Genomic DNA, 11,139 nt, shown 5'->3' on the forward strand with positions numbered 1-11,139 from the left:
AACCTCTTCCACAAGCTCCGGCTCCTTCCCCGCCAGAGAGGTGACATTCCATGTCCCAAGAGCCAACTTCTGTAACCGAGGATCGGACCGCCAAGGCCCCCGCCTTGGTCTGCTGCCCAATCCACATTGCACCGAACCCTTCTGGATCCCTCTGCGGGTGGTGGGCCTGCAGGGGGACGAGCCCATGTAGCCGGTTTGGGCTGGGCCCGGCCGGACCCCATGGGCGAAGGCCCGACCACCAGGCGCTCGCCCACGGGCCCCAACCCCAGGCCTGGCTCCAGGGTGGGGCCCCGGTAACCCTCCGGGCTGGGTATACGTGTCCTTGTTTGTATCCATCATGAAGGGTCTTTTGAACCGTTCTTCGTCTGACCCTTTGCCCAGAACCAATCTGCCATGGGAAACCCTACCAGGGGCAAAATGCCCCCGACAGCATAGCTCCTAGGGTCATTAGGGCACTCAAACTCCTCCACCACGATAAGGTGATGGTTCTCAGAGGAGGTTTTGAACCTGGCTTCATCAAATGTTCAGACTGTTGTTCTGGAAATAGCAACATATTTAATTAGATAAAGAATAATTTGCATATTCAAACATACATTTTTTAAAATTTGTGCTATAAAAAGTAGGCTAATCATCTTAACGTAAGTACTGAACTTAAGTTTCATGCTGGTACCTGTTAGTCAACCTATTCACCTGGGGTGTAACCCCTAAAATCCAACTACTACTAGTCCTTGTTCACTTGTTGTTGAGTGGTGTGAATGAAAGCAAATGTAGCAAGGAAAACATTTCCACCACAGTCCTGACCAAAAAAACCAATCTGTCCAACAAAATCTGCTCCAACAAAAGAAAAATCATGAAGAAGATGTTGACATATATGTGAAATGATACCCGTCCAACCTGATGACCTTTAGCAAACTGAGCCTCTCATCGTACCTATTTGATGATTCAGAGGTAGACAGGATGATCAATACTGAAACAGATGATGGTTCAAACTGTGGCACCAGGAGTAAGGTGAATGCTAGATATGAGCTGACAAGCGGAGACCCGCAGGTGTCTGATGTATGGGTTTAGCTCACAATGGATTGTTGTTGCAGCTTCAACTTTGTGTAAAAAGTATTTGACCATTTGTATGCTCTTTTTACCCCAAAGAATTTTAGTACAAGCTTTCTTTGTGTGTGTGTGTGTGTGTGTGTGTGTGTTTGTGAGTGAGTGAGTGAGTGAGTGAGTGAGTGAGAGAGAAAGAGAGAGCACCTGAGTAAAAATTCTGATGAAAAATAAGGCAGCTAAATAGAGGGTATTAATAAATGAATGACCTTGTTTCCATAACAACAGACTCATTTTATCTCACCTGTTGCTCTGCTGTGTCTGATCACCGCAGAGAATTTCTAAAGACATTTGTTTGCAACTTATTTGTTGTTGTTGAGGCAAACATGACACCCCTGTTATACTCTGACAAAACAAAATGTTCTTAAAATGTTCTTTTAAATTTTTCCCCGAATTTCCAACATTTTTGGGCCTGCCCTGAGTCACATTTCATTGTTCCTTTCTTTCCATCGTATGCTGTGTTTCAGAACAGTGTTTTAGGAAGTTGCCTTCTTGTCCTGCAGTTTAAATCGTAATGGATTTTCAGCCCACTACAGGTGTGACTACACATCTGCATCAATGCAGTCAGGAATCAATTGCCTGGCAATACGCTTTTGTTAAAGGATAACTTTGGTATTTTTCAACCTGGGCCCTATTTCCCCATGTGTGTGTGCGTATGATTCATAGGTACTACTCATTCTAAAACTGGTTCAGTATTGAGGGAGGCATATACAGCCGGGAGCTGCGAAAGGAGCTAAAATGGTAATGGGGGGCAAATGTGCCCCGTATAAGTTTGCACATTAAAAGTGCTTTTTTTCCGCCACTGACCGGTTCAGATCGCCAGTGCTATCTCTGTAAATAGCATACTAAGCGTTTCCCTTACCTCTGGGCTGTGTGACGTCATCTCGCGAGAGCTTTGCTCCACTGTGTCTGTAGCTCTCTCTACTCGTGGGACAGCCGTTTTCTTGAGGAAAGGTGTTTCGGGATTGGATGTCTTCTCTTCGTCGGCTGGCAGTAGTCATCTTGGGAGAGTGAGCACTGCAGACCTGATGGTCTGCAAGGCGTAGTGTCTGGACAGGAGTGTTAGCATCCATTTGTAGCACAACTAGCCACAACTTCAGCATCTCGCCGTCCGACAAAGGCAGCCTATGAAAGCTGTACGGGGTGTTACGCGACATCCTGTTCTTGCAATTTGGATAAGCACAAACACGAACCATTGTTTTCAATTGATGCAGTAAAACTCTCAACTGTACTCCGGGACAACCAGCACCACTCTGAGCGGTGCTCAGCATGGCTCCTCTGTTTTCTTCTGGCAACAAGCAAAGCTCTCGCGAGATGACGTTACAGCAAGTGAAGGGTAAGAGAAACGTTTAGTATGCTATTTACAGAGATAACACTGGCGACCTGAACCGGTCAGTGGCAAAAAAAAGCACTTTTAATACGCAAACTTATACGGGACGCATTTGCCCCCGTTACTGTTTTAGCATCGTTTCGCGGCTCGCGGCTGCATCCACCTCCCTCAATACTGAACCAATTTTAGAAAGAGTTGTATCTATGAATCATACGCACACATACACATGGGGAAATAGAGCCCAGGTTGAAAAATGCCGAAGTTATCCTTTAACCCCTTTTTTATTGTACATGCTTACAGTTCTCTATTATCATACTGAAACAGTATAATTAGCTATTGTACTGTGGCTGTGAAGAGCATAGAATATTCCTTTGTAGCATTTCCTGCCATTTATTCGCTCAACCTGCTGTCAGATCATAAAGGTGTACAGCATGCAAGATTCTCAAGTTCATAGTGAAACCAATCTAAGCTGTGAGAGCTTTACCCTCTAATCATCACTGATCATAGGGCAGACCCATGAAGGTCGGAGACTAGAATCATCAATCAGAGACCCCTCAGTAGACTGAGATTGTTTTAAGTTGAGCATTTTTTTGGGTTTTGTTTAGTTTTTTGCTGGTCAGCATGCTGTGCAGTGTACCTCTGGGAATTTTTTGGTCCCCAGATTTCACTGCAGAATGAGTCTTCACTTTCATGCTGCTCTGTGCTACAGGCAGCTGTGGACACAATGCAGCGGCCCAAAGGAGGAGAGGCTTTGCGCCATAAGGCAATGAAATAACATTATCTTCTGCCTTCTGCTTAAGGTAGTGAATTTACAGTTTACAGCAACTTAATATGATACAGTTTACAGCTTTTGTTTGATATCTAGTGCTGATGCAAATGTGTCATTAGCTTGTTAGTGCAGTTAGCTTGTTTACTATATTGCGTACATGTCACTGTCAGACTAAACGTATTTGAATTGAACAGATCTGATTCGACTGGCAAAATTCTGAGTTTGGCACAGCCCTAATTGATCACTGCTTGGTATATTGCGGCCTACTTTGTAAAACACCCCTCGAGTATTTGTACTTTTCCCGGATATCATGTCTCTCTCCTACCTCGAGGGAGTGGTCTCTCTTTGTGCTGTGGAAAAAAAAAAAAAAAAACTCTTAGGTCTGATTTTGTCCATTCATTCCTGGCAAAGCAGAAAATCCCAAAAACATGACTAATGGAAACCCCGAGCAGATGATAAAGCTGGTTGCTGTGTTTGTTTGAGAGAGACAGATAGAGGGGAAGAGAAGGTGGAAGGTTGGCTATTGCATAATGTTTCTATATCTTATAACAACTTACTCAGAATGCCGCTTTGTCACTTAATGACCCGCTCGACCAAAATCCGCAATATATTCTAGTAAGCTCACCTGAACCGCCCAGTTTCTGCAGGTCGACCAGTGCATTGCTACTTCCAAATAACAGTGCCGACAGTCTGTCTCAGAGATTTGATTTAAGAAACAAATCTGATTTGCCTGCTGTCTGAACATAGCCTTTACCTCTGTGATTTGGTAGTATAAGGGCAGGTTGTCTAATGTTGTGAGCTGGGAGCAGCTGTGTGGTGTAACGGAGGTGGGGGTCTGTAACAGTCAGTGTGATTGATCCATCAGACTGGGAAACCTCAGCAAGCAGCTGAAAACAAATATACACATTGCAAAAAGATACAGAATGAGGTGTTAATCCTCAGCTGGATCAGCAGCAATCCTGTCACATTCATTTTAACTGTCAACTAGTTCATCTCTCCAACCTTCCTCGCCACCACAACCCAGGAAGTAATGACTGTTCTGTCTCTTAATCGCAGATTGTCCTGGCTAACATGGCCCCAGAGTGCCACTTCAGACTTCTCTGAACCGATCCATTCACCATTAATTGTTTTCAGCTGGCTTGAAAATGACCAAAAGCAACAATTAAAAGGCTGAAAAGGACCAGTGCTGTTTCCTGATTTCTTTAGTCCTTCATTTCACTTTCATCTGCAGCTGCTATTTTAAGCCTATCTGTTACATTTTTTTAAATGGGTCAGAACATTATTTTGACTGTTTTTGTCTGTTTGGTTCAGCTTGTTGTAGATTCTCACAATAATTCTATGTAAAGAGTTAACCAGTTTTGTTCAGTTTTTTTTTTAAAGATATTTTTTTGGACATTTTGCCTTTAATGGACAGGACAGGTAAGCATGAAAGGGGGAGAGAGAGAAGGGGGGGATGACATGCAGCAAAGGGCCACAGGCTGGATTTGAACCCGGGCCGCTGCAGCAACAGCCTTATATATGGGGCGCCTACTCTACCACTAAGCCACAGGTGCCCCAGTTTTGTTCAGTTTTTATCCAGAATTGCTTCACCCGAGTGCAAAACATTTCATGTTGCAGTCCATTCTATCAGTGGGTCCACTGTGATCAGTGGAATTATTTGCAGGGACAAAATAAATATGAGCCAGTCTTTTCTTTCTTTAATTCTTTTATGTTTTTTTTTTTTGTTTTTTTTGCTAAACTTTGATCTACAAATTCAGAAACTACACAGATACCACTTTAAATTTTGTTTGCAGACACCTGCAGCTCTATATTATTATTGTTTTTTTTTCCCAACTGCGAACATATCTAAATAGGCCGTCTTCGGTGAGAAATAGTGGCTAGTATACAGTTGTAACTGTAAACATAAACATGTTGCTACTCAGGCTTACAGAAGCATTTCATTGCCGTGAAGATGCTTTTGCTCAAGAGGTAGAAAACCTGTAATGATAACAATGACAATAATAACAAATAAACTTTATTTATATAGCACCTTTCATACAGGAAATGCAGCACAAAGTGCTTTACAATAAAGGCACAGTAAGCAGAGTAAGCAGAGTGCTTCACATGAAAATAGACATAATGGACATCAAGCAAGCAAGGCTATTCAATATGAAAGGACATCTAACGGTTTAAACCTTGGATTAACTGATTCATACAATCATAGAGTTGCAAAACTATAAATCGTAACATCAAGTAAGATTTTAAAAGAGTTGCTGCAGCGTGAAGCGTAAACAGAATTAAAATCGTAAAGAGAGAGAGTTTCAGACCTGTATCAGGAAAGTCAGAGCGAGTTAAAGGCTAAAGTGAACAGATACGTTTTCAGCTTTCTGTTAAAAATATTTAGCTCAGCTTCCCTGATATCTATAGGTAGTGTGTTCCATAGCTTTGGGGCATAACTGACAAAAGCTGCATCCCCGATCTTCTTCCGGCTGTTGCTGAGAACCTCCAGTAAACCAGCAGCAGATGATCGCAGTGTTCTTGGAGGCAAATAGTTAACAAGGGAGTTATCAATGTAGCTCAGTCCCAGCCCATGTAAGGCTTTGTATACAAGGAGGAGGACCTTAAAATTAATTCTAGATGTAACAGGAAGCCAGTGCAGAGCAGCTCAGACTGACCTGATGTGCTCTTTCCTCTTGGTTCTGGTTAGTAGCCGAGCTGCAGAGTTTTGAATGAGCTGAAGTCTCTCAGTGGTGTTTTTTGGGAGGCCAGTAAAAAGTGCGTTACAGTGGTCAAGTCAGCTTGAAATAAAGACATGAATAAATTTCTGTTCATCTTTTTCATTTAGAAATGGTCATACCTTAGCTTGTTAATGTGAGATTTGAAGCTCAGGTCTGAATCAAGGATCACACCAAGATTAATTACCTCAGATTTAATCCAGGGAGTTAAATTCCCTAGATTATTAGGCAGCATTTCTCTTTTTGTTACAGGGCTGACAAGCAGGATTTCAGTTTTGTCTTCATGTAACTCAAAGAAATGATTGTTCATCCATGTATTTATTGCCAAAAGACATGTAGTAAGGGAGTTTATGGCTTTAGCATCGTTTGGCTCACCAGAGATGTATACTTGCATGTACAACTATAATCCCCAAATTCCACCAGATGCGTGTTTGTTGCGTCTGCGCTCTGGAATGGCAGCGGAGCCGATACGTTTCAATTCTAGTCAATGTGTGTGTTTCCACCTGCTGCGGCTGTGCTGCGTTCTGGCTCCGTCACAGCTGCGGCACTCCGGAGCCCTCCACAACAGATACGCAGGACTTCTATTTTTACTGGACGCTGGAGCACAATGGAGCAATTCAGCACAGAGCAGACTGTGCCGGGCAGGAAGTCGTGCACGGAAACAAAATAAAACATCCGGTTAATTTTCAAAATAAAATACACAGTGTTCACGTCGGATCATATTTCCCTGCACTACACCTTGAAAACATCATAATGGACAGAGACAGGCCTGAAGTCAACAGGTCAGAGGTTTTCAGACGTCATTTCACCCCGTTGACACCATGGACAAGGAGATGTTAATCATGGAGGTGCAAAACCATAAAATCATATATGACCCGCATAATATATCATATATATATATATATATCTTGTTATATCGTGCGATTATGCGTGAATTCGCAACATCTCATGGACCTCGTGACTCCTGCTGTCCGGCGGAGCTGCACTACTTCCCACCACAAACGCAGCCGGTGGGTGTGGACGGATGGCGGAGCACGCAGCGGATAACCAGTGCAGCCGTTCCGCAACGGACACACATCCAGTGGAATTCCAGCGTAAGAATTCACTGCACCGCATTGGACCAATTAACGCTCCTGCTGGTGAGTGACGTAATGCGGGCTTGGTTGTTGTGACAAGGGAAACAATGTGGTGCTCGGCTGGTAACAAATGATCTCATATTACAGTTAAACTTTAAGCTAGAATGTTTCTGAAAACATTTTGAGCGAGTATCTTGGTTTATATTTGGTATATATTTATTGCTTAGTTTTACCTTTTGATCTGAGTTTGGTTTGAGAGAGTGGGGCGGCTCTCTCCTTCACTCCGCTTCAATGCTCTTTGTGTCTGTAGTGGCGGGAGGCGTACAAAAATGAGGAAGCACAATCTGTAGTTTGAGCAACACAGAGAGCTTCTCTTTTCATGTCATCCCACAGTTTTTTGCTGGCAAATGAGCTGGGAGATCTGTGCGCTGGTAAGATTGAGGGAAGTTTACCACACTTCATTTACACCTACTTCCCAAATTGTAAAATTAAGCTGGTTAAGAATCTGCAAAGTATCCCTTTAATTATAAGTTTAATGTGTATTTGTAGGCATATTTTTCAATAATGGGCAGAGTGGACAGACACAGCCTGTCATTTCATTTGGCAAATCAACAAACTACTTCTTCAGTATTCTGAACTCAGAGTCTTGACAAGAGACCAAAAAGTGGCAATGGCAACATGGTGAGGCAGCTTGGCTATTTTGTTATACCATCAGTTTGTTGTCATAATTTTTCACACGTGAATGAATTTAATTGACTTTCTAGGCCAAATACTAACTTCTTTGCTTCAGCTCTCCGTTGCCAAATTCCAAGAGGCCTCCTGCTACACTTAAAAAGGAACCAAAGAGCAGGAGAAGAGAGCATCTTCTCTGACAGCTGTCCTGTCATATGGCATTTTTTGCTCTGTTTCATCCCCCCCCCCCCCCCCCAATGCCTCATTGAAACTAGGACTGACATATCATTCAATTCCAACAGACAGTATGCCCATAATAATACTTTGTTGTTTTCAGGATTTAAAAGGAAAAAAAAACCACTCTGCATTTGCCCCAAAGTGTGGGGGTGCAGTAAAAAAATCATGTAAGAACACATCACTGACATTGAAGATCAAAAAAGGAGGAAGCCCTTTCGACAAGCAGTTTTAACAAGCATGGTTCAAGTCTAGCAAAAGCTCAGAACTGAATCCTATGACGCTACCTTTATAAAACCCTGATTTAAATTCCTATTTTCATGTTCCTCTTCCCCCAAACACTGCACAGATTTGGTCTAATTTTAGCCCTGATTGGGCTGCTCACGGAGGAGGGATTCACAAGCCACAATGCCTGATTATCTGAATGATCAGCCGTGTGGCTCTCGGACTATCGAATGGATTTTTGGCATGTCTGGACTTTTGGTCGGCTGTCTGCAGTTTGAGCACTTCCACAGTCAGATATCTCTCACTATGCTGTCCAAAGATCTGTTATAAACTTTAGTGGGCTTGTTTTAATATTATTGGAGTGGTGTCTTACATGTTTTGGCTAAAACTGTCATTGAGAATATGAAACTGAATATTGTCTGCATCTTCTGCAGCTCCAATATTCTTTTTTTCCCCTCCTTCTTACATTCTGCTACAATAGAAGTGCACAATGCAACGCAGTCTTTCTCTCTTTTTCTTAACATTGAAGACGCAGCTATCTTGAAAAGCCTTTCCTGGAATATGTGCAGTGTGAGCTTGAGTCAGACACACCCTATGCAAGCTGAAAAGCACTGTCACCACAATCTAACATGTAACCCCAAAGGGAAAGAGAAAACAATGGAGAACCAGTCACTCCCTTTCCTCAATCTACTTCAAGGTATACAATGCAGGATTTGTTGTATGCTTTGTTGGTTGCTGCTTGAAAATAAACCACTCAAAGTTGGCCCCTCCCTCTTAGCTAAACAAGACTAAGGGTGCTTTCACACCTGCCCTGTTTGATCCGCTTCAATTGAACTCAAGCTTGTTTGCCCCTGAAGTGCAGTTCATTTGGGCAGCTGTGAACGCAGCAATCACACTCGGGTGCGCACCTTAAACAAGCAGACTAAGACCTTCTTGAAGAGGTGGTCTTGATCCGGTTACAAACGAACTCTGGTGCGGTTCGTTTGTGATGAGAACGTCTTCCGACCTCCATCCGAATCAACTGCCGTTGCATTACGCTTTGTTTGGGTTAAACATGAGCATGTTACAGTCCTGGAGGATTATTAATGTGCACTTCCTCCTGTACTGCCTTAATATGCACATTTGGTGCATCCAGTGCATCAAAACATTGTTTTCTAGTTGGAGCCGCGCCTCGTTTTCAAACTGTATGGTTTGACTAAAATGAACAATGACAGCAATATAGTCCACGATGAGCAGCGCTAAAATCAACCTGCGTAGTTGTCCCTCCATTGTGACATTAGAAAGTGTCACATTTATCTTACAAGTGTACTCTTCTTCAGTGTTTTGTTTACTTCCTGGATTTTTCCCACATTGAAATTTGGACTAACCAAGAGCAGCTTTCTTGCGCAGGTGTTTGATCTGGTCCGCTTGCCGTGAGAGCACAAACCAACTCTAAGCAATCATGCAACTTTGTAACAAAATAAGCCCCTGATTCAGACCAAAGCAAGACAACTCTAGGTCTGAAAGCATCTTTGGTCAAGCGAGCTAGATAGTGAATGAGAAGGAGCAGTGTTAAAGACAACAAAGCAGTGAATCAGAGCAATAAAAAGAAACTTCTGACTGTGTTGCAGTGGTTACATTCTAAAGCACAAATAAACACGCCCACACCTCCACACAACAAGGTGGCGGATTTTGAGTGAAGTCATCTGAAGCCCTCATTCAAACAGACACACAAACTTGCAGCTCACATCCGCAAAGCAGATGAGAGACACGTCAATATAACCTGGTCGCCATGTTTTTATAGAGTCCCTATCTCTACACATCACTGCCCAACGGATGGCGCCTAGAAAAGTCTCAAACATCCAAAACAAGAAGAATATAAGAAAATATTAGCAGAGGACATACAGACACTGCCACACACTACTAGTGGATCAAGATTGAGAGGAATTATTTTTGTATTAGACTATATAGTGTTTGTTTATTTTTGAAGGAATATCTTGCTCAGTCTGCCTGTGAGGCCAGTGCTTGAAATTAATCAAAAGTTTCAAGGCTCTTAACGAGAAGTCATAACCCCATTTGCAGCATGTAGAAAGGCTGTTTGGCTTGATAAGACGAATGGCCAAGTATTTGGCTTGTGTTTTACTTGCTGATTATTTCCAGATACAGAAATGTTCAAATGAAAATACAAATATAGAGTGATTTATATGTTGCATAACTATTTCTCAGTGTTAGTTTTGTGGCTACATTTTTTTATATGAAAAAATGTATCAGTTCAAAAGGAAGTTTAATTTAAAATGATTATTTGAAGTTGCTCACGGCCTAAAATGAGGGAACAGTTGTGGAACAAGACTCCCCCTTCCTCTCCCTAATCATGGTTCCCCAACTTTCTCTCAGCCTAATTCCACTTTATTCACCAAAAATGAGGCAAGATGAACATCACTTCAGTGGCTGACAACCCACTTAAACACATCAAGATGGCATCTGTCCGTCGGAAAGCCTGCAAACACCACAGTCTGCATATGGGACAGAACAGCTCTGCAGGCAAGCTGGCTCTTTCTATTTCCTGCGATCAGTGTCCTTTGAACATTCGGCACCATATGGGATGGATGGTTCCATTCTGAACATCTTGGTTCAGCAGACAGACCTTTTTCTTTTTTGGTAACAAAGCAGGCGGAAGGGACGGAGGAGACAGGACATCGCTGCTCATCTCACCACGTTTCCACTTAAAGCAGCACAAAGAAATAAATAAGTATGAAATAACGGAGCAAGATTTTGCTATCAAGGCTAAATGGCGCCACTTCAAAAGCCTTTTCAGGAGGCCCTGCAATCAGCTCTGTGCATCTGCGGAGGAGGGCTAGGATATCGTTCAGTATCAGTGACTCAGCTGTTGTGAGACCAGGTAGTGAGATTTTTCATTTTCAAAACTGGCTGTCTGGGCTGTACTGTTTTGGGGCAAAAATTGAGCAAAAATATGGCATCACAAACTCTGCCTCTGTCCTCAGTCCCTCCCTTCAGCCGCCTGCAATGTCTGTCGGTCCC

Source organism: Epinephelus lanceolatus, chromosome 6, assembly GCF_041903045.1.
Source record: "Epinephelus lanceolatus isolate andai-2023 chromosome 6, ASM4190304v1, whole genome shotgun sequence".
Classification (NCBI taxonomy): domain Eukaryota; kingdom Metazoa; phylum Chordata; class Actinopteri; order Perciformes; family Serranidae; genus Epinephelus; species Epinephelus lanceolatus.